A 21,305-nucleotide genomic window follows, 5' to 3' on the forward strand; every position below is an offset into this window, starting at 1 on the left:
TTAGTAGTCTGCTTCCATTTGTTTGTTCCCAGCTTATATAGTATGATTGTCATACACTTTACTGCCACATGTTATAAACCCCACAATATATTGTTTCTGTCTTCCTTAAAAAAAGGAATTTTTGAGGGACCTGGATTTGAGATCTTTAAATATGGGCAATCTCATGCCACTGTATTATACTTTGCCTGTGCTGCTGTAACAGAATACCTGAGACTGGAGAATCTTTAAAGAATGGAGATTTTTTTTCTTACATTTCTAGAGGCTGAGAAATCAAAGAACAAGATGTTGGCATCTAGTAAGTGATTTCCAACTACCTTTGTACATGGCAGAAGACAGAGGTACCCACTGAAGCTAGCAACCAGGCATTGGTCTCCTAGGATTCTAGAAGAATTCAGAAAATTTCCCTAATTTGGAGAAAGAAAGGGACATCCAAGTAAAGGAAGCACATAGTACTCCTAATAGACATTATAAGAAAAGATCCTCACCATGACACATTGTAGTCAAACTCTCCACAGTAAGACATAAAGAAAAAATTTTAAAATGTGCATGAGAGAAATGCCAGGTTGCTTTCAGAGGATCTTCAATTAGACTCAGAGTGGACTTATCAGAAACCCTACAGGCTAGGAGAGAATGGCAAGATAAATTCCAAGTCTCAAGAGAAAAAAGCTGTCAACACAGAATACTGTACCCTGAAAAGCTCTTATTTATGAATGAGGGTGAAATAAAGACCTTCCATGACAAACAGGAACTGAAAGAATTCAGCCTTAGAAAAGATGCTTAAAGATGTGCTACACACAGGAACATGGTCATCACTATGAAAGAGTTCACCCTCAGAAAATCTTCCAGTAAAAGCACAAAGGAAAACCAAAGTAAACAATAGGAACACTTATGGAAAAACAGCAGGGAAATTGAGCTAACTCTGGTTTTTTTTTCGTCTGTAGTTCCCTAGATTTCAGGATATCCCATTTCTGAGAATCTAGCCACATATTAAGGCAATCTGTTTTTTAATCTTTTTAAAAAGAACACATTGATTTTATTGGATCACCTTGTTTTTTGTTTCTCTCATTACATGCCATTGTGTGATTGAGTGTTAACTCTTAGTTATGTTTTTTAGCAAAAGAATGTATCAGTTATTTAAAATGAATTTTTCCCTGTCTTTGAAGCTCAATCCATAAGTGTCTTGTCAAAACAAAAGAAAATACTTGGGTTTGCATTCCTTGGATACTTGAAAATGGAAATTGATAAAATGTTTATGTATTTATATATATCTTTATTCTTTTTATATATTATTATGTAATGAGCTAGGTTTCTATTTCTAGATAAAATTAGAAATGAAATAAAAATTTGAATTACTTAAAGGATGAAAATAATGATAGTGTTTATAAGCACTCTGAACACTTTTGTGTTTGAGGCATCCAAAATTCAGGTGTTCCCTAGATTTTTCTCCTGAAATCCTGCTCTTCTTTTCTGTACCTCATGCATTTACTCTCATTATTGATGATGTAAAACAGCAGGGTTAAAGTGTCATTGTATCTGTGTTCAGTATGAATCTCATAGCTTTTTTTTGGTTAATATTTTACCCACTAATGTAATTTTAGATATGTTTAATCATTTTAACAAGGCATCTATAAAAATTTAAAACATTGCATATTATATTTGAGCTAGTAAGTGAAGAGTAAGGAAAAAAAACTAGTTTATTGAGACTGTAGATGTTCCATTAGTTAAATTTCAAAATTTTTAATAAAGGAATTTTCAGAGATAGGTTGAGACCCGACAGTATCCATTAAACAAGCTCCTGTGATGTGAAAAGGAACCCCAGAAGCAGTGGACGACATGTGAGAGCATTTACTTGCCGTGGTTGTGGTTGTGGTGTGCTCGTACTTCAACACAGGTGGTGACAACCTGGCATTTTTGAAGCCCAATAATCTGGAGCCATGTCCTGCATTTATCTCTACTAAAATCATTATAAATTAATGGAATCTACAAAGAAGAAACTTTATGACTGTACTGTGTTTGGGAGCCTTTGTACAGCTAGGTAAACTTTCCATGATACAAAGTATTTGGATTTTAAAATTTACTATTATAAGAAAGAAGACATGGCACTATTCCATGTGTTTAAATGATAACTTGCTTATTGAATTTCAGAAGAAAAAACTATGAAATGAGTAATTATCACTGCATTAGATGTAATGTTAAATTAGAAGTTGTAGCAGAAAGCTTAAATCTGTGTTTCTCAAATGTGCACCATAGTAGTTTAATGGTGCTTTGTGTATACTGTAATTGCTACAAAGGCTCAGCACTGAGAACACAACCTTTGATGTAGGTGTTTTGATACGCCTCAGAAAGTATCTGAGTGTGTGTGAATTTGTTAATTTGTTTGATAATGAAGATACTTCCTGGTCTTTTGTTGTTGTTGTTCTTACTTTCATGTTTAAATTTGAATTTTTACATTTTTACCACTGTTAACTTAAGTACAATATGTTCAATGGTTAAAATGGAGTTGTCAGTGAAGAAACTTAAAAACAGCCTCATTCATGTAACCGCTTAAATAAAAGCTACATTTTGTATTCTATGTTCATACACTTTTTTAAAAGATTTATTTATTCATTTGAAAGAGTTACACAGAGAGAGAAGGAGAGGCAGAGAGAGAGAGAGAGAGAGAGAGAGGTCTTCTAGCCACTGGTTCACTCCCCAATTGGACACAATGGCCTGAGCTGCACCTGTCAGAACCCAGGAGCCAGGAGCTTCTTCTAGGTCTCCCATGTGGATGCAGGGTCCAAAGACTTGGGCTGTTTTCTACTGTTTTCCAAGGCCATAGCAAAGAGCAGATTGGAAGTGGAGTAGCTGGGACTTGAGCTAGTGCCCATATGGGATAGCAATGCTGCAGGAGGTGCATTTACCTGCTATGCCACAGCACTGGCCCCAGTTCATACACTTTTAATGATCTATATTTCTGTTTAAATATAAATGATGATGTTTATGTTTTGTTTATGTTTAATAAACATTGATTAAATGAAAGAATGTGTCATTTTGAAGAGATTTATATTCTGTAAATAAAAATTGATTGAAACAATAAAAAGAGGGAGAGACAAGATGAGAGACAGAGGAAGGGAGAACTCAACCTTTTATAAAGAACCCACAGCCTTGGGGGCCAGTGCTGTGGCTTAGCAGGTAAAGCCACCACCACCTGCAGTGCTGGCATCCCATATGGGCCCCGTTCTCATCCCGGCTGCTCCACTTCTGATCTAGCTCTCTGCTATGGCCTGGGAAAACAGTAGAAAATGGCCCAAGTCCGTGGGCCCCTGCACCCACATGGGAGAGCTGGAAGAAGCACCTGGCTCTTGGCTTCAGATCGACGCAGCTCTGGCCGTTGCCCCCAACTGGGGAGTAAACCAGTGGATGGAAGACCTCTCTCTCTCTCCCTCTCTCTCTCTCCCTCTCCTACTCTCTCTGTGTAACTCTGACTTTCAAGTAAAATAAATAAATCTTTAAAAAAAAAAGGAACCCACGGCCTTGATAACTCATCCACTCCCTATGCTGGAGAGAATGCACATTGCCTGGATAAGATCATCAATCATTCATGAGACTAGAAACCTAATGAACTAATCACGTCCTTTTTTCCCCAGAAACCTTTTATTTAGGTATATAAACTTCATGTATTTCATAAGTACAACTTTCGGAACACAGTGGTTCTTCCCACCCTACCTGCCCTCCCACCCACACTCCTACTCTTCTTCCTCCTCCCTTTCCTATCCCATTCTTATTTTTTACTAAGATCTATTTTTTAAAAGATTTATTTATTTACTTGAAAGTCAGAGTTACATAGAGAGAGGAGAGGCAGAGAGAGAGAAAGAGAGGTCTTCCATCCATTGATTCACTCCCCAATTGGCCACAATGGGCAGAACTGTGCCGATCCAAAGCCAGGAGCCAGGAGCCTCCTCCTCTCACATGGGTGCAGGAGCCTAAGGGCTTGGGCCATCTTCTACTGCTTCCCAGGCCATAGCAGAGAGCTGGATTGGAAGTGGAGCAGCCAGGACTCGAACCAGTGCCCATATGGATGCCAGCACTATAGGTGGTGGCTTTACCTGCTACGCCACAGCGCTGGCCCCAAGATCTATTTTTTTTTAGGATTTGTTTTATTTATGTGAAGGGCAGAGTGATAGAGAGGGTGACAGAGATCTTCCATCCATTGATTCCCTCCCCAAAAGGCCACAATGTCCAGGGTTGGACCAGGCCAAAGCCAGGAGCCTAGGATTCTATCAGGGTCTCCCACATGGGTGCCAGGGTCCAACTACTTGGACCATCTTCCATTACCTTCCTGGGTGAATTAACAAGGAGCCGAATCACAAGTGAAGCAACAGGGTCTCACATGGGCACTCTGAGATAGGACGTTGGCATCATAGGTGATGGCCAAACCTGTTGTGCCACAGTGCCAACCCTAACTTCATCATTTTGAAAAGATCCCACTTCTTATACTGTAACATCGTGATTTAAATTTCCAGCATGATGTGGCACAGCAGGTTAAATCACCAGTTTGAGTCTCAGCTGTTCCACTTCCGATCCAGCTCCCTGACAATGGTCTTGGGAAGGCAGCAGAAGATGGCCCACGTGCTTAGGCTCCTGCTACCCATATGGGAAACTGGATAGTCTTCCTGGCTCCTGGCTTTGGCTTGTCCCAGCCCAGCCATTGCAGACAACTGGGAGTGAATCAGTGGATGGAAGATTCTCTCTCTCTCTCTCTCTCTCTCTCTCTATCTCTCCTCTCTTTCCTTCTCCCTCTCCCTCTCTCTCTCCTTCTCTCTTCTTCTCTTTTGCCTTCTCCCTGTCACTCTGCATTTCAAATACATAAATCTTTAGAAAAGTAACTTTCCAATGTAAGAACTTTGGTGGAAACATTTCCATCATGGAGCAAGGTAGTGGGAGAGAATGAAAATGTGAAATTTTTGTTCTACACATTCTACTACTCACCCATCCCATTCCTTGAGGAGTGCAGCTGGGAGGGAAGAAATTGTGAAGAGAAAGTGGTATATGTAGCTAAATTATCTGTTTTTTTATGAAAATTATATTCTTTCCTTTTAATATGACACAAAATAATTAACAAAGACTCTATGCAAACATGGACTTCTGATTACGAGGATAACCACCCAAACACATAACAGTATAATGATTTGCCTCCATTTGAGCCAGAATCATGCAGGTAGAGCTGGCAACCCTTCTCTGTAGAAGACCAGATGGGAAAGACTTCAGACTTTGTGGGCCATACAACCTCTACCACAAGAACTCAATTGTGTCACCTTAGTGAGGAAACAGCTATGGACAATACATAAACAGAAAAGCTTGCCTGTGTTGTAACAAAATTTTATCTAACAGACTGTGAAATCTAAATTTCATGTAATTTTCACATATCAGAAAATATTGTTTGCATTTTTACCCAACTATTTTAAAATGTCAAAACCATTCTTAGCTTTCAGGGCTATAATGAAAGCCAGTAGTAGACAGGATCTGATTCGTGGTGCTTTGCTTGTAAACCCTGAGAGATTCTTCAAGACTCTCTGAAGATATTTTTGTGCTACTCCTCTGTGTCATGGTTGAGGATCATGACCATGGAGGGAAAGTTGACTTGTCCAAGATCAACTGGGTCTCCCAGACTAACAGGCTTAACAGAAAGAACATGTCTATTAAGTGTCAGGCAATTATTGGCTCAAAAATGCAAAGCCTCTGTTTTTCCACTTCTGCTTGTTACACTCAGTGTCAGTCTGTTGAGCAGATTCTCCCACCTCCTGCATTTTTGTGGGTTACTTTGTCATTTTCTAACTTGGTCATGAGGCAGCTATCTTAAAGAGTCTTAGAAGTGAAATGTGATGAGGGATTTTCTGTCACCACATGGATCCGAATTGTGTGTTCACCACCTGCATGTTATTAAGAGAACTTCTGCAACACTGAAATGTGTCTCTGACCTTAGGAAGCTATCAAAGATAATGCTGTAATTTCACCTTCACGAGAAACTACCGAAGGAAATAAAAACTACAAAATGTAAAAGGCCATTTTCTCTTTTAAAAATTGCTTTACATATTTTAATTCTTGTCTTTCCCTTGGGGGTTAGATATTTTGGTCACATAGTTATCCAATTAAAATGAAGACTCTCTCCTTTATCCTTTAGGCGAGGACAGCTGCCAGCTGCTAAGTTTTATAAAGTCTTTAATCTTGTCCATAAATATTTAACAAGAATTGGTTGGTACACAAGCTGAAGTAAAATAAGAAATCAAAGAGAGAATCTGGGTAGTAACCCCTGTTTTGTGCAAAAGCTGGGTAAAACAAAAGCAGAATGACCAATTGCCTCTTTTTGTATTAAAATATAAAATATTTCTGAGTGTTTTGATCACCCTTTTAGCCTGCTTGTCCTTAAAAATGTGCAAAAATAGGCAGATTATAAAGAGATATTAAATGTGACTATCAGTGCCCTTTTCTCCAATATCCTGCCATTTATTTCTGAGATGGCCTCTCGTGTTTCCATGGAAACCCACACAGAGCATCTCTAAGAACTCCAGCAGCATTTGATGATTTAGAGTTTTCTTTTTTGTTCTCATCTACACATGCACAAACATATCCAGAGACAGACACAAAGAGATAAACATGTATATATGCTGACCATAGGCAAAGGTGCTGGTGAGACTGCACACACAGACCACCACCCTCCTACACGTCTGCCTCACAACTTCTTAAACTGGCTGAAAACAGTATAAATAACTGACCACAAATAGCAAAGGATTCACATATTCTCTTCTTTGATCTGAAGGAGGGAAGGCGGCCACTCACCATGACCCAGTCTTTGGACTTCTTCCCCTTATCCCCTTCACCACCTCCAGCTCTGCCCTTTCAATCCTGAATCTTCTAAAGTTGTCTTCACTTCCACATCCTCCCAGGACACAGACCCTCATGAGGTCATCCTGTTTGTGCACCTGCTGCTCCAGAGCACTGCAGAGAATGGAGAGAGGATGCTGCTGGCACAGACCTTCTGGACTTGACTGTTCTCCTAACTTGCCTTAATAACCAACAGACTTCAGGATGCAGCATGCTTTGCCCATAAAAAATTAATCTTTAAAATTAACTGAAATTTCTCAATTTCCACCTAAACCCACTTGACTGTGTCCTCACTTCATCAACAAGGGAGATTAAAACTAGGTGGCAGCCACTTTCTTTATATCAGGGTAATTGGTAGATAGAAGAGAACCATATGTAAGGAGGAAGAGAAGAAGGGTGAGAAAATTAATTGATGATCCTTTGTCTTCCTTGTTTTGGCTCCACAATTGTGGGCCTTCAAGTTATGCTTCATTTATTCAGAAATACTAGTTTTTATTGCTTTGATCCTATGTTGGGTTTCTTCTATCATAACTTTAGGATTTTCCACTTTTGGACATCCCAGAGAACTCAGATTGTTTGTGTACGAATTGCCCTGGCTTTGAGGTTGCTTCCCTCTAACAATTGTCAAAACTAATTCTACTCCTTTGCTCCAGTCCAGCATGTCTGTGACCCTCTAAACACTTCAGCCATTCACTCAACAAATATTTAGAAAGTATCTACCAAGCACTGAAGATTCTCAATTTATAACAATTAATACTGACATAAATAAATCCCTACCTACCCTGGGCTTCCCCTAGCCTATGACTCCATCTCTTCCCAAGTCCACCCCTGTTGCATGGCTCTGGCACCAAGTATGATCCTGATCTTCCCCAATGCCCACTGGATACTGGTATTGATTTCTCACTGTCTTCACTCTAGGCTCTTCGGCAGGTTGGCTCAGAACTACCTAACAACACTCTGTGTCAAATTGGATCCCTGGGTAATCTACAGGCTCAGCAGACCTTTCTCATCATAAGAGTTGTTAAATCTTTTCACTTTTTACATTTTCTGTGTGCCATGTGCTATTTACATACCTCATTCATAATAATTCATCTTTGTAGAATGAAATAGGGATAATTAGGTCCATTGTTGACTGATAAATAGAAAAGTTCTGATTTTTCCAAAATCATCTCACCCAAAATGTTCCAACTTGAGCCTGACAATCTACATTAAACAACTTGGTTTTGTGTGTGTGTTTTTTTTTAACTCTAGATACTATTACCTCTTCTTATGCTTCTGTTCATATTTTCTTTACTCCAATATTACTTGAAGGGTGACACTCTCCACCCGCCATTCAGGAGATGACTCAGTGTTCTTATTTCATATTTCCAATGAAACTTTACATGTGCCTGGACCGAGGACATCATCCACCTTCAGGTACCACTGGTTCTGTCCCAAAGGCTGATTAAGAGAAAGATACCTGTCTGTTCTGTCAAACTGCAGAGAACCAGTGTGGAAGCAAGCTCCCTGCACCTGGTGTTGCAAAACGTGTTTGGGTTTTACTGTCTCCCCCGACATGGCTGTTCATTATATTGTCCACATGGCATCCTCCATCCTTGACACATCTCACCCCTCATGTAGTGATGATTATCAGTCCTGTGCTCTGCTAACTTCTCTAAGGCAGTTTCCTGCAGATCTAGTTTTTGTTTTATTTATCACTTCTTTCTGCCCTTTCTTGCCTTAATTAAACTCAGCCTTGGGACTTAGGAAGCCAGGGAACTCATATTTTCTTCCTTTTGATAAAAGCAATATTGCTTCCTAGGGATAGCCAAAATTATGCCCCTACCTCCCACCTGTGCCCAGACTCTATTATGCCTCAAACATCCTTTGTCCTGTGTTTTCCCATTTCTACTTGACCAAGTGTTTCAGGTTTAGTTTACACTTTTTAAATTTTTTTTATTTTTTGAATTTACATTTTAATGGCATCTAATTCAAAGGAAGGAAATGGATGAGAAGTGGTTTCATTTCCCACTCTTTCATGGGCAGCTCCTGTGATTTTTTTCAAATCATTGAAAAGCAGCTATTTTCTCATTCAAGACAAACTTTACAACTCACAAGAAAGGCTCTTCCTCTTATTTACATAAGTAGATGAATGGGAAAGAATTTATTTGACGATAACAACTCACAGTTATCTATGGCTTATAATTTTTTAAAGATTTATTTATTCATTTGAAAGGCAGAGTTACAGAGAGACAGAGGCGGGGAGAGAGAGAGAGAGATCCTCATCTGCCAGTTCACCCTCCACATGGCCACAATGGCCAGAGCCACGTCTATCCAAAGCCAGAGGCCAAGAGCTTATTCCAGATCTCTCATGTGGGTACAGGTGCCAAAAGACTTGGGCCATCTTCTACTGCTTTCCCAGGCCATAGCAGACAGCTGGATCAGAAGTGGAACAAGCAGGACTCAAACCAGCGCCCATATGGGATGGCGGCACTGCAGGTGGCGGCTTTACCCGCTACACCACAGTGCCAATCCCTATGGCTTAGAATTTTTTAAAAAGGCCAAAAGACCTTAAATCTCAGGAAATGTATGTTTACCTAGGTCCTAGGTAGTATGGTTTGAGGGCCCACCACGAAATTCTAGCTGTCTTTCAATCTCCAACCTCGTTTACAACAAAACAAACAAACAAATACAGGTCTTGGGTTCATATTGAGATTTAATATATTAGTAGAACGAACCTACTGTGTCCACACCCAACACAATGGGTCATCCTTCCCTGATCTATTCCTTTCCAGAGGACAAAACAATCTTTCTAGAACGTTATGCCATTGTCTTACATAATAACTTTTCATGGTTTCCCGTTGTCTTCAGGCTGAAATACAGACTCAGCAGCCTGATAACAGGTTCCTTAATAATAATAATAATAATAATAATCCCAAAGCCCTCTCTAGTCCCACTTCTCAGCAGATCACACAAGTCCTGCTCTGTGCCCACCATCATGAGTGTGGTCAGTCACATTTGCCTGCTACTTCTTCACTGACTAATTCTTTTTCCCATTAAGAGTCATCTTGTATGCCACCTCCTTCAGGAAGCCCTCCCTGACTGTCTATCTCTGCTCTGCTCTGAACACTGGAATGATAATGTGCTTCTCTCCTTCATGGCACTGAACCTAATACCATTGTTTTTCCTGTTAGGAAAAAGGCTATTTTTTTCTTTCTTGTTTCCCCAATGTCTCCCAAGAATAGTGTAATAATTTAATAAGTGCAAGAAACGAGACTGAATAAATGAATAAATGAATGAAGAGAAAGAATAGAAGCGAAACCACTTGAGACCATCATCCCAAAGGTCACAATTTTCCTGAGAGCCACTCATGAAAATGGGAGCCAGAAAGCCCAGCAGCTATGGAGAAACAATACATAAATTATGAATCCAGAGTCACTAAGCCCCAGGAAAGTCTCAGCTTCTCAGACTTTGGTCACAAAACGTAGATCCCCAGCATCTTGCTAAGAGGGCAAACTAATCACAGCAGCCTGCGTGAATCACTACCAGGAACCTCCCCTCCCAGTGGAGCTCAGGACACTGGTGTCACCAGGAGCTTCCTTCTTGGTCACCCGGAAGTCCCAGTTCCTACAGAAAGACATGGAAATGTAAACCTTAATTCTGCCACTGAGACTGAACACTCGTGGAACTAAATCTGTTATCCATGACAAGAGACAGCCTAGGTAACTCAGTTTGACCAAAGATTTACACACATCATTTGTTTTTTCGTTTGTTTGTTTTGTTTTGTTTTTAACTTTTATTTAGTAAATATAAATTTCCAAAGTACAGCTTATGGATTACAATGGCTTTTTCCCCCCCATAACTTCCCTCCCACCCACAACCCTCCCATCTCCCGCTCCCTCTCCCATTCCATTCACATCAAGATTCATTTTCAATTATCTTTGTATATTGAAGATCGAGTTATATATTAAGTGTATATTAAGTAAAGATTATACATTAATATATATATTAAGTATATATATATACCATTTATTATATGGTATATATACCATATATTACCACTTGCTGAGCATGAAAGTCTGGCTGTCTACACTGTCTTCTCTAACTCTAGTCCGGTAGGGGAGTACAGGACACCCTGCTTTGGTTTCTGAAAAGGGTGGGTGGGGTCAAAGCCCCTCACCAGGACTTTGCTGCTGTGCTTGGGACTGAGGCATGGTTTTTGCTGTGGGGCTTTATTGGAGTTGAGCAATTTGTCTAAAAGTTACCCATCTTTCTGGGCTGCCTTCTTTTCATATCTTCTATATATTAAGTAAAGATTTCGTCAGTTTGCATCCACACAGAACATAAAGTGTAAAATATTGTTTGAGTACTAGTTATAGCATTATTTCACATTGAAAAACACATTAAGGACAGAAATCCTACATGAGGAGTAACTGCACAGTGACTCCTATTGTTGACTTAACAATTTGACACTCTTGTTTATGGTGTCAGTAATCACCCTAGGCTCTTGTCATGAGCTGCCAAGGCTGTGGAGGCCTTTGAGTTTGCCAACTCTGATCTTATTTAGACAAGGTCATAGTCAAAAGTGGAAGTTCTCTCCTCCCTTCAGAGAAAGTTACCTCCTTCTTTGATGGCCTGTTCTTTCTACTGGGATCTCACTTGCAGAGATCTTTCATTTAGGTGTTTTGTTTTGTTTTGTTTTTGTTTGTTTGTTTGTTTGTTTGCCAGAATGTCTTGGCTTTCCATGCCAAAAATACTCTCATGTGCTCTTCAACCAGATCCGAATGCCTTAAGGGCTGATTCTGAGGCCAGAGTGCTGTTTAGGACATCTGCCATTCTATGAGTCTGCTGTACAGACATCGTTTGAACCAATACCTTTTACTTTCCCATTAATGCCATCAACACAACCACCAGCATTATTTTTTAGCAGACCAGCAGAATATAATGCAAGTCTTGGAAAAGAATACAAATAGAGATGGGAAAACACACATTCTGATCATCAACAGGTTGATCTTAATACTGGCTTGGAAAAGTTTATAAGAAAAACTGTAAGACATTGTTTAGGAAGAAGCAGACAGACACTGTCACTTTAGAAAAAATGGAATAGATATACTTTCCCCTGTTTCTACCACTACATACAACGGGAAACTACCCATGGTGTAGAAAGCAAACCTGCACTCTGAAAGGTGGAGATCAGAAGGTGGAAAAGCCAGAGGTCTGGAGACCCAGGGCATGCAATGGTGGTGAGTCACCAGGGTTTCCTTTATGCTTCATGTGTCCCACAATTGGTTCTGAAAACACTGATAACTTGGAAATGCCATGAAGGCAGACCAAAAACAAAAGCCTTCTTGCCACGCAGAAGATATGAAAAGAAGGCAGCCCAGAAAGATGGGTAACTTTTAGACAAATTGCTCAACTCCAATAAAGCCCCACAGCAAAAACCATGCCTCAGTCCCAAGCACAGCAGCAAAGTCCTGGTGAGGGGCTTTGACCCCACCCACCCTTTTCAGAAACCAAAGCAGGGTGTCCTGTACTCCCCTACTGGACTAGAGTTAGAGAAGACAGTGTAGACAGCCAGACTTTCATGCTCAGCAAATGGTGATGGGATCCCTCACTCCCAGAGTGCCACTGAGACCCATATGGCAAACCTGGATTACTGCAGTGGCAAGTCATCTACCCAGCAGCTGCAAGACCACCTGCCCCTCCGTGCTGGGAGGCAACCAGAGGAGCCAGTGGAGAGTCAGATTTTTTACCACAACCCAGTGGTAATGAGAATATCCCCAATCCAGGGCATTAGTGGAGGCCACATGAGAGCTGTAACAAGGCACCCCCCTCCCTCCCAGGCAAAGTGGCACCAGCAAAGACTTGGAGAAGAGTCAGAACACTCACCCAGCAGCAACAAGGAGCTCCAGCTCCCTTGGGTGATAACAGAGGGCAAGTAAGGAACCTGGATTCTGGTAGTAAGACCTGTCATCACCCCACAATCTTCCCTAATGCAGCAATGTTAACAGAAAGCCAGCTAAAATTAAGATCTAAGTAAGATTCAGAGTCTCATAATACAAAAAATATATAAGATTCAATAAATAATCATCATACAGGTACCAGTGTTGTGTCACAGCAAAACAAGTATCCCATAGAGGAGCACCAATTCAAACCCTGGCTGCTCTCCTTACAGTCTAGCTTCTTGATAATGTGCCTAAGAAAGTAATGGATGATGTCCCAAGTGCCTGGGCCCCTGCCACCCACATGGGAGACCCAGATGGAATTCCTGGCTCTGGCTTTGGCCTGACACAGCCCCAGCCATTGAGGTCATTTGAGAAGCGAACCAGCAGAAGGAAGACATATATCTCTCACTCTTTTTCTCCTTCTTTTACTCTGTCAGCCTGCTTTTCAAATAAATCAATAAATTGCCTTTAAAAATCATCATATAGAGGTCATCTGTGGCATCTGCAATGCCAGCAACCTGTATGGGTACCTGTTCATGCCATGGTTGCTCTACTTTCAACCCAGCTTCCTGCTATTGGCCTGGGAAAAGTGGTGGAACATGAGCTAAGTGTTTGGGTCCCTGCCATCCATGTGTGAGACAGAAGGAGCTACTGGTTCCTGACTTCATCTTGGCACAGTGCTGCTATTGTGGCCATCTAGAGAGTGAACCAGTGGATGGGAGATCTCTCTCTCTCTCACTTTCTCTCTCTCCTTATTATATGACAGTCTTCTTTCCAGGTAGGTAGGTAGATAGATAAATCGATCTGCTCTTAAAATAATGCTATAAAACATCATACAAAAAAAAAAAAACCAGGAAAATCTCAACTTGAACACTGGAAGAGGGGGACAAGAGACAGCAAATAAAGAGATGTTAGAGTTCTATAGCAATCCTGTAATGCTTCAATGGACAATAATAACATATTGAAACAAATGAAGAAACAAGAAGATTCAGCAAATAAACCAAAACCTCAGGAAAGGACAGATGTTAGAAAGAACAAAATGGGAATTTTAGAACAGAAAAGTACAATAACCTAAATAAAACTCAGCGGATGGACTCAAAAGCAGAACATAGAGGACAGAAGAATTGTTCTATGAAGACAGAGCAATAGAAATCATGAAATCAACAACTGATAGATCATACACTCACACTATCTGGAAGCAGAGATAAGGGTTATGTGGAATCTATCTTTATTATGTCTTATTACTGCATGTGAAGACAGAATTATCTCAAAATAAAAAGTAATTTTAAAAAAGAAACAGAAAACAGGAGAGGTCTTGAGAAGTCACCAAATAGTACATAAACATAACAACTAAATTGGGGAGAAAAGTTTAATCTTATAAAGCAATAAAGTCGAGTGGTGTTTTTTTTTTTTTTTTGCAGAAAATAAGTTCTCAGCCATTTCTCCACATAATCAAACAAAATTCACATTGTGGTGTAATAGGACATCTTGGGTTATGTAAGACATCATAAGTTTATGGCAAACCCTTCTTGACTATGTTTGTGCCAAGAATTCCATGATGTACTTCACATGGATTTTCTAATTTAATCCTCACCAAGACTCTATAAGGCAGCTCTTCACATAATCCCTCTTTAAGAGGTGAGGGGATTGAGACTGGGTATGATTTGAATAGTAGTTTGGACCAAGTGTTAAAGACCTGGCCCCCTGAGTGGTGCTATTGGGAGGCAGTGGAACCTTTAGAAGGTCAACCTAGTGGAAGGTCCTTAGGACACTGTGGGTATGTCCCCAGAAAATAATTCTTATGAGGTCATTATAAAAGTCTGAATTTGGGTTCTCTCTCCCTCTCCCTCTCCCTCTCCCTCTCCCTCTCCCTCTCCCTCTTCCTCTCTCTCCCTTTCTCCCTCCTGACTCACCAAACAATCCTCCCTCCTCCATTTTCACTCCACTATGTACCATGGGACCTTCATCAAAGTCTGCATCATGCCATTTGGAATCTGATCTCTAAAACTGTGAGCTAAATAAATTTCTCTTTCCTTTATACATGGATTATCTTGGATATCTCATTGTAGTAGTGAAAAGGTCACTGACATAAGGCTTAAAGAGATTAAATCTTGCACAGGATGATGCAGCTCAGAAATGGTGAAGCCAGGATTCAAAGTCAGATCCCAAAGGACACCCTCTCACCAACAATCCTTTAGCAAAAGCTCTCTCTTCCTAGTAGACAGACCTCCTGGAAGGAATAAAGCAGTTTGCATTTGGATCCTGGAACTTCCTGAGATCATGGTTCTGCCCCTGCTCCCACTTTCTGAACTGGCAACTTGGGTGGACCACGTCCATGTGGGGTCCATGGATAAGACCCTGAAATGCATGGAGGCCACCTTCAGTTGCAAGCACAGGTAGAAAGTGCTGCTCACTCTCCAGTTGTCTTCTTCCTGAACATTTGAAAAGTCAAGCAGATCCCTCACAGCGGATTCTCAGATGAGGCAGAGAGGAGGGGATTGCTGGGAGGCATCAAGAGGGACATGTTAAGCTTCCTGTGAATATTAGCCATAAATGCTTAAATAATCCTTAGGAAAATTAGAGCAACATGATTGCATTTATACCCTGGGTAAGTAAAGCAAACTATATGGGTTATATTAATTATCAAAGAAGTATATATTAAAATAAAGTGAAATGCTGCAACTTAAGTCTCTAAGGTTGACAGTAAAATATGCTCTTTCATGGCACTGGAAGGCGCTTGATGAGACTGTAACTCAGACACACTTCTGCAGGGGCTGCAGACAGGCACATCCTCTCTGGAAAGCAGTTAAACACATGTCTCCCAACCTCTGCAGAACCAGCAGGAATGTGTGGGGAAAGATACTCACAGCAGCATTATCGACAACAGTGAAAAATTAGGTACAACCACAGGGAAGTGTTAAATAAACTAGAAATATCCATGAGATGGAATATTATGGGCCATTAAAGTTATGAAAAGCATGTTTATTAGTATAGGGACACGCTCATAATAAGTAAGTGAAAGAAAACAAGATACATAAACATAAATATGTAGTATTATTACAACTACATGTACAAGGACACTTCAAAAAGTTCATGGAAATTGAATTAAAATAGATAAATTTATTTTGTACAGAAAGGTCTTTTAACTTGTGCACAGCTTTTTTATAACATGCATTTTCCATGAACATGTTGAACACACACCTCATAAAAGTAGATATATAGATAGAGATTATACATAAACACACATACAGAGAAAAATCAGGATGAGAATGCAACAAAACATAAACAGCTAATGTCTCAGGAATGGGCTTTCAGGGTGTTTTATTTTACTTCTTGTCCAATTCTCCAAAATGCCAGATTTCTAAAATTGGCATAATACTTTCTTAATGCGGGAAACAATTTTAAAAAGCTAGATCGATCCTGTGACCTCTGAGAGGTTACTAATGAAGGAGGTAGACCAGAGCCAGTGGAAGGAAAGCTGAAGCAGATAAATGAGCAATAAGAAGGGACTCCTCATCCACACACACGCACATATGCTTTTATGCCTGTTGGAAAGCTGCTGGCCACAGGAAATTGGATGGTTTATGTTTATTATTTATCACTGTCACCATGTGAGAAATAACACCCACAGGGAAAAGCCAGATGGCACCTGGCTCTGGGAGGACAGAGAAGAGAAAAGGTTCTAATAATCTGTAAGCCAGAGAACACCCGGATGGGTGAAACTTGAGCACCATGGACACCACACACTGATCTTCTGGGTCTTCACTTCAGCGCAGCCTCTGCAGAACAGCCAAAAGGAAAAAAGAATAAATAAACGAACAAGCAAACAAGCAACTCCTTCCTTTCCACCACCTCAATCCCTCCTCCCACACACCGCCATCCCCGGGGATGCTCAGAACTCTCTGCCTGGGCCTGAAGCATTGTTGCAGATGATGTCCAAGTCTGGAGGTAATGGCCACAGATATAAACCTGGGAGCAATGTGCTCAGTCGGAAACAAGCTACAGGTTGGATATTTCTAGAACTTTGAGAGCTTTTCATGAGTTTACAACCAACAGCCAGGAGCAGACAATTAGCCTAGCAGTTACAATGCTGCTTGGTATGCCTGAAACCGGGATTGACACCCTAAAATATGATACGGGGAATTGGCCCCCTTAGAGTCCCCCAAAAGCCCCACCTGGGGTGCCATATGAAGCCGGAATTTGGAGTGCCATATGATATCATCATATGCTTATTAATAAATTCCCAATATTAATAATTGGATAATAATTAATAATGTGAATTCTTGCCTAATATTCAGAGAAGAATTCTGAATGTCAGCATAAATGAACAAGGCAGCATGGTACATTTTAAGATTTTATTCAGTGAGAAAAATGCATAGAAGAGTGAGGGCCCTGTCTAAAGGAGAGAGATAAATCTGGGTTCATACCGAGTACCAGGAACCAGCCACATGGAGGAGCATCTAGGCAGCATCTGGGCCAGCATGAGGCGGGTTGGCCCGAAGGCCACGTGTCCTGGAAGCACAGGGCCACAGCCAGCCCTGTACTGGCAAGAGGCCAAGGAAAGGAAGGGAAGCTGGCCAGGTAGGGGCATGAGGTCACACAGGGGTGTGGTGAAGGCGTGGTCTTCCAGCTCACAAACCTAATCAATTTTAACCTGTATGCCTGCCTACATCACGCCCACATCCCACATTGCAGTGCCTAAATTCGAGTACTATCTTTCTTCCCAATTCCAGCTTCCTGCTAATGGGTACCCTGGGAGGCAGCACGTGATGGCTCACGTAGTTGGTTCCTGTTAGCCACATGAGAGACCTAGATTGAGTTCCTGGTCCTTAAATTCAGTCTGGCCTATCCTTGACCATCACAGGCATTTCAACAATGAACCAGCAGATGAGAGCTCTGTGTGTGTGTGTGTGTGTGTGTGTCTCTCTCTGCTTGCCTCTCAAATAAAGCTAATAATTAATTGATTTTTTTCTAAAAATCATGCCTCTGCAAGGAGTAATGCCCCCTTTTCTCTGTATGTGAGTGAGAGATTTGCAAATTTATCTCCATTTCTAGCAACAGGAGTCCATATGGAGCAATCAGTTCACATTCAGTGAAGCATGGTCTGCCTTTTTAAGGTAACTCCGATAGATCTCAAGTCCCAACAATACAGTGGGAAGTGGACTATCAGGAATGCCTTGAGCACCTCTGCTGCAGCCCAGCAGAGCACAGCGAGGCAAGGAGAGTGCTGCTGATGCAACTGACTCTTCCAGGGCACCAAGCGCTTTATGCATACTGTTTTAGAAGCAATAGTTTGAAATGGTTTAAGTGATTATTAATTCTTTCCTCAATTAGAAAAGGAATCATTACGAAACAATTTGAAAGAAGGAAAATGTATGCATTGGGACTGTGACACAGACCCATTTTGCCATAAAAGTAATTGTATAAATTTTATATTGTTTCATCTTGTCCCTTTTTAGTTATTCAATTATCAATCCACCATTTTTGCCTTTTCCTGTTAATAATAACCTTTTTTTTATCATTCTGGTTAGTATCATTGTATCAGCACTCTAAAGTACTTTTTCCTGTGTTGGTCTTCTTCGTGTCTTTTATCTGGCACTATGTTAGTTCTTTACACATATTGTTACATTTAACCTTCAAAGTAATCACTAGTAGGCAATAATAAAAGTAACACAATGATGACGATGCAACAGAAACCCAAGGCATAAATAAGTTAAATGAGATGTGCAAGAAAGTAGGGACTTCAGTTGGGTTGCTGTTTGTGAAGCTCCTGGTTTTACCATTGGCCCACACTTCCTCCCAGCAGGCTACACCAATAAGAAGAGACACATGGAGAGCCTCTCAAAATGCATTGTGAAAGACACTTAACCCAGTGTGATGATCTCAGATAAAAATGTTGCCCATTGACTCCTACCATGAAAACCTTCCAGAACCTGCAGTGTCCATAATTATTGCGCTTATCACTGCATTATTTGCTAGTCATGGCCAGAACAGCAGATAAGGTAAAACATTTTAGAGGCAGATAAAGCATAACCATTTTAAAAAGGCAGGAAGTGCAGTTGATAAAAATGTAATTGCCTGTTTCTTCATGGAACATGTTTGCAGAGTAAAATCTCTAGTTTTGCTATTTTTATTGCTTCTGACAATAAAGGCATTAAGGAAAATAATTTTTCCCTGCACTCTATCAAGTAATTTTGCATTATAATTAATTGATTTTTTAAAAACTGTTTTCAAAGCAAAATGTGTGGAAGGCACAGGAGCCTGTGGCTCGGGATTTTATTCTATATCAATTAGGAGAATGAACATGTTGCTCTCAGTCTGCAGCATAGTTTAAGGAGAAAAATCTCTGACACATTACAGGTTGCTGTCCTCTTTCAATGCCTTAGTGGCAATGCAAGCAATAGAATGATTATGTGATGCTTGAGAAATAGCGTCAGTAGGAGGGCATGCAGAAAAATTTTTAAATGCATTTTAGTTTGCCTCTGTCTTTTCAAACTTGTTTTGTAGGAGTAATTTTCAAAAATTTTCTTTTTTTCTTGTCATCCTTACCATATAAAATAGTTTTCTCCTTTTTGACCTTTGCTAGCTTTTCATAACAAACCTGTTCAGTCCCAAGCTAGAGTTGTAACTCTCAAATGCATCTAACAGGAGACCCTCTCCCTCCTGCAGGAAAGAAGTCAAGACCATGTTTTCCATTTGCTCACCTGATGCACCTACCTGCCTCTCGCCTCAATGTGAGACAATGTCTGCTTTCTTCAGACTCCAAGGACAGGAAAGGATTTCCTCCAGCTGTGACTGAAGTTTCCAGCTGGCTCTGTCTCAACAGCCCTTTCTTTCATGAGTGTTTCAGAGGCCAATTACAGGATCTACTCTGTTTGATTTTAAGCCTCTAATGAGGCCATCTTGAACTAAACCCCTCCAGTGTACCTCCAGATCAGACCTCTTCTACTCATCTCACATCTTGTTTTATCCATTCTAGCCCTGCAAACTCTAGATGTGCAACCTATTCTCACAAAGCCAGCCTGGTAGCCACCACAGTATCTCACCTTCTGTCTTCCTGCTCTGGACCCTATTGCATCTGCTCTTCACGACCCCGAGATGAATAGAACAAGTTTTCCTTGTGATCTGCTTGAGGGCTTCTCTCTGAGAAGAGGTGAGAATAATGCACCTGTCTGCTTTTCCCCATTGAGGGGAAGAGAGAGAACGTGCTACAACACTTTGGCAACATCCTCCAAGAAATCCTCTTCTGACTTTGAGCTTCTTTATATAGACATTTCAGGCTGTCCATATAACAAATTGACCTCAAAACCTCAGTAGCTTTGCAAACTTGATTCTGCTCTCTGGCAAAGCCTGCTGGAACTCTTGGGAGTCTCTTAAGGTCTAGCAATTCATCAGACGACTCCATGGTTCAGGCCACTTCAATTTTGTGGCTCAGCCACAAAGACCAAGGCTGGGGAATAAAGTATTTGGAGAAGCCACACTCACGCTTAACACTTTGGCTGAGAAGTGACAGGAGTCCCAGTCCACTCACAGCTCATTAGTAGGAGCTAGTCATATTACCCCTAATGGAAAAGGGACAGGAAATATAGGAATACACAGGATTAGTGGTGGGCACCTGTATCTCAGTCACAAGTCCAAACCTTGAAGAGAGGGTTATGGGTCAAAACAGGCATTTCAACTCCCTGGCAAGTCTTTCTTCAATTCTGCAACATCTTATGCTGTTATGAGGGTTTCTGGAATCTAATTTGTTGGGCTTCAGCCAATAAAAGGAAACAGAAATAGTTTCATTAAAATATCCCTTTTTGTTTAGGTTAATATTTTAATATATGAGAGTATACAATTAACAGAAATAGTATTTAGTGAGTATCTAGTAGGTACCACACAGTGTTTGATGTTGTTTGCAAAAATGACCTAACTTGATTATCAAAATAATGCTTATAGATAAGTGATGATGCCTCAGTTTATCTTAACATGAGTCTCAGAGACTAAATACATTATTCAAGGTCAGTTCATTAGGAAGGAGTCAGGTTTAGAATCCAAATAGATGGTTTACAATAGTATTTTTTTTTTTTTTGGACAGGCAGAGTGGACAGTGAGAGAGAGACAGAGAGAAAGGTCTTCCTTTGCCATTGGTTCACCCTCCAATGGCCGCCGCGGCCAGCGCTGTGGCCGGCGCACCGCGCTGATCTGATGGCAGGAGCCAGGTACTTGTCCTGGTCTCCCATGGTGTGCAGGGCCCAAGTACTTGGGCCATCCTCCACTGCACTCCCTGGCCACAGCAGAGAGCTGGCCTGGAAGAGGGGCAACTGGGACAGAATCCGGTGCCCCGACTGGGACTAGAACCCGGTGTGCCGGCGCTGCAAGGCGGAGGATTAGCCTTGTGAGCCGCGGCACCGGCCACAATAGTATTGTTTTGCATGAGGTTCACTTGTGTTCATCTGAAACGAAATACAGCCAGTATATAAATCTATTATATCAGCACCTGACATGATTAAAAAATCTATGGGTCAGTGCCACGGC

Source organism: Oryctolagus cuniculus, chromosome 3 (genome assembly GCF_051225735.1).
Source record: "Oryctolagus cuniculus isolate XC-2025 breed Fujian yellow rabbit chromosome 3, ASM5122573v1, whole genome shotgun sequence".
Lineage (NCBI taxonomy): Eukaryota > Metazoa > Chordata > Mammalia > Lagomorpha > Leporidae > Oryctolagus > Oryctolagus cuniculus.